We start from the raw sequence: 3,933 nt of genomic DNA, 5'->3' as shown, positions 1-3,933 counted from the left end.
CCTTGTTGGAGCCAAGCATATACTGGTCTTGTCTCATGCACTCAGCCACTTGTACCATCATAGAGGGCTATCAGAATGGTCAAGCACAATTTCTCCCTGGTGAATCCATGCTGACTACTTCTGATAACCTTCTTTTGTTCCACATGCTCAAAGGTGACCTCCAAGAATGAACTGCCCCATCACCTTTCCAGCAATGAAGGTGAGGCTGATTGACCTGTACTTTCCTGTGTCCTCTTCCATGGCCTTTTTTAAAACTCTAGTGACATTGGCTTTCCCTGAAACCCTCATTCTTATTGTCCTTTATACCCTTTGACAGATTTAATTCCAAATGGACCTCATCCTTCCTTGTCACATCCTTGCACATTCCAAAAGCTTTCCTGTGTTACTCCCAAGTGGCCTGTCCCTTTTTCCACGTGCCATACACTTCCTTCTTCTGTTTGAATTTTGCATTTATTATAAGTAATACCATTGTTTAAAAATCAGACCACTGATACTGCATTGTGCTGTGATGCTAATAGAACTAAAGTCCATTTTTTCATAGACTCTTTTAAATACTGACTATACTATAGTACTTAAGCAGAGAGGGGAAATTATTCCTTTTAAAATTCACTTCAAAATATCATTTATCCCCATCTTTGATAATCACAAAGAATTTCTATAATCTCTATATTTTTAAATGACAGATAAAAAAGTAAGATAAAACTCCTGAAAGTGATGCAAGTGGTATTTTCTCTTAATATTTTTGCCCTTTGACTTGTTTTTCATTATTTTTCAATGAGATAAATATATCTAAGTGCTCAAATAATGTCTGAAAATGGTTCTAAGAAACATTTTGCCAATGAAACTTTTTAGAAACTTGAACTGCATATTTTTAATCCTAAATTCTCCCAATCTCTAAGCAAATGTGAACTAATTCTTTACAATAAAAGTACATTTTCTAAGAGACAAAAATCATTTAGCTCCAATAAATCATGCTGAACTTATTCCAAATATATTTCTAATAAACTCATATAAGAGTTGGAGTAGATTTAAAACTTCTTCTGGACTGGAACAAAGGCTATGGAGTAAAGTAATTTTTCTGCAAATTTATTTGTAGGGGGAAAAAAAAGAAAGAAGAAGAATTTAAATCCTTGTACCTTAATAATGTTTTGCATGTGTGGTCCAGATAAGTTGGGGTTTTATTTCTGTGCAAGGAAAAGGTATTTGTTTTGGATTTTATGGAATGGAAGATGGTCTTAAACATCTGTAAATATATGATAGGATTGTGCACACTGAAATGAGGTATCTTGCAAAATAGTTTTGAATACACATTGAGTAAAAGAGTTAAATGCTCTCTAAAGTTCCCGGAGACTTAACTTTTATAGGCAATAGAATAGTACAGAAATAAGATAAGGACACTGATGTTTCCATCAACTACTGTCCTGCAAGTTTCTTTTTCCTTTCCCTTAACTGAGATTAATTCTGCAATGTGACTGACACAGGATCTCAGAACTTGGTTGTGTGTGATTCTATGTAGACACAAAACTAGAGAGGCACTGTAGCAACATGAACACATCTGTGATGTGAGTAGTCTGGCAAAGGATCACAAAGGTGGTGAAGGGACTGGAGCTTCTTCCACATTCTGTTTACAGTCTGGGTGTGAGAAAACTCAGAGGGAGCCTTCTGTGTTTAGAGATCTGATGGGAGACAGTGAAGAAGAGGGAGCCAGACCTCCCAGCAGTGCTCATTGACAGGACAAGGGCCAATGGATACAAACTAAAAGACACAAAATGCCATCTAAACAAAAGGTGTATGAGAGAAACTAGACACTGGAAAAGGTTTCCCAGGGAGGTTTATAGTCTCTGCATCTGGAGATACTAAATATTTTACTACATGTGGTTCTGGGCAATCTGTTCTAACTGATTCTGCATGAGCACGGAGCAGGAGATAGCAGGGGAGATTCATGGAGAGGGCTAGATGACTTCAAGTAGCGTTTTCCAACCTCAATGTTATTTTGTTATTCTGTTATTCTCTTAAGAACATTTTTCCAATATTTTTCTCTAGACACCAAATGGCTTACTTAAAATGATGTCGTGAAACACTGCCAGGATCTCTCCTAAATTCAAGATAGGTGACATTCACTGTTTATTCCCAGTCAATGGGGTCTTCTGCCCTGTCACAGAAAGAAATTAAATTGGCTTGACATATCTTGCTTTTGACAAATCTTTCTTGTCTGCTACTAATTCCCTTCTTCCTTTCGAATGACACACAATTAGGGTTTTTTTATCATTTGTAGTAGTACTGAGTGTTGGTACGCCTATGTTTCCTCCTTTTCCTCTTTTCAAATAAAGAAAGAAATGTTCGCCCATTTCCTCTTCAAATAAAGAAAGAAAAGTTCTTCCATTCTCCTGGGACCTGAGCTGTGTGAAATCTCAACCCACAAGGCTTATGAGAACACAGAAGCTATTTCTTGCACATCCTGGGATGGGATTTTTCCAGACTTCTTCCTTTAAAAGCATCTTATCCAAGGACTTACTATGCTTATATAATCTTCTTTACTGAAGGCTGAACCCTTCAAGTTTTAATGGGGGAATTTATTCTATAATTGATCCAAACTGAGCACTTTATTAAGGATTAATGTAAAAAGGTCTTTAAGCTTCCTTCATATCACCTGGAGAGACTATACCATTCCTACTAACTTATAAATATGAACATCCAAGCACTTCATTTTTTCTCTATGTTTCTGCTGTTTACGTTCACATTTGACCTATTTTCTGCTACAAGTATCTTACTTCTTGAATATGTTCTTTCTCTCAAGTCAAAGAAGTCATGGTTTAGTCACCTACCCTCTGTCTATTTTTCTTCTGTATTAGGAGGGTGTGCACTTGTGACCTCAGTATCATTTCTCTAAGAACCTGCCAGTTCTCTTTTCCCTTTCAAACAGATTTTCAACTGAGAGGCTGCCAGCTTTCAAAGTTTATTAAAGTCTGTCTTCCTCAAATCTATTGGTTTTTATTTTTCTGTTATTACTTCTTCCTTTCTTAAAGAATACAATATCTGCCATTTCATAATCACTTCTGCTCAAGTTCTATGGTCTAGTTCTTTGTTGCTAGTTGGAGCCTGCTCTGAGTATTTTACTTATCATTAACTAGGTGCTGAAATTATATATGTTTATGTGGGTGTGGGTGTGTGTGCACAGAGAGATAATCCTAAATTTAAAATGAGTCAGGATAAAATACTGTCATAACATGACTGATTACCAAAAACATTTACATTAAAAGCATTGTCAAATGGATTATGTAATTAATTCCTGACCTACCTCTTTCTAGATAATTGTCGCATCTGAGTCATATCCATTGTCAGTGCCTCACTAAAGTTTTACTTGTATTTCTGCTTTTATCTACAGTATAATGTTGTACAAAGTCCGGAAGTATAGTCTATGGTAGTCTTCTTAGTTAGAAAATAAATTGTCTAAAATTAACAACGCTTGTAAATATCCACCAGCTTGTTATCTGTAAAGGATCATCCATATAGCCCCTCCAAAGCAACAATGCTATGCCATTATCCGAAAAGCTAATGGGAAGCTTTATCACATTTCATTTAATTGTTGCATTGAAAACTGGCAATGTATGGTCACTGACCCATTAACAGACAGCAAGCACAGCTAAACTGTTGGCAGTTTCTCCCAAAAGAATGTACACTTCCAGACAAACAAAGCAAATCCCAAATTCTTTAGCTGTCTGGCAATAATTGTGTGACCTTCTTCGTTGTGAAAAGTGACACACCAATCCGATCCATGGTTTTGGTACGGCAATATCCAGAAGATGGAAAAAATGAGCTCTTGAGATATAATTTTGCAAATATAGTTAGGCAGATCACTGGTAAGCCTGGCAAAGTTTCTGATGGAACCATGTACAGAGGTATTCATGATGCAAGAATTCCCTCTGACATCTA

This window comes from Geospiza fortis, unplaced genomic scaffold (genome assembly GCF_000277835.1).
Source record: "Geospiza fortis unplaced genomic scaffold, GeoFor_1.0 scaffold53, whole genome shotgun sequence".
NCBI lineage: Eukaryota > Metazoa > Chordata > Aves > Passeriformes > Thraupidae > Geospiza > Geospiza fortis.
The sequence above is the reverse complement of the archived record's forward strand: the minus strand, read 5'-3'. Positions refer to the sequence as shown.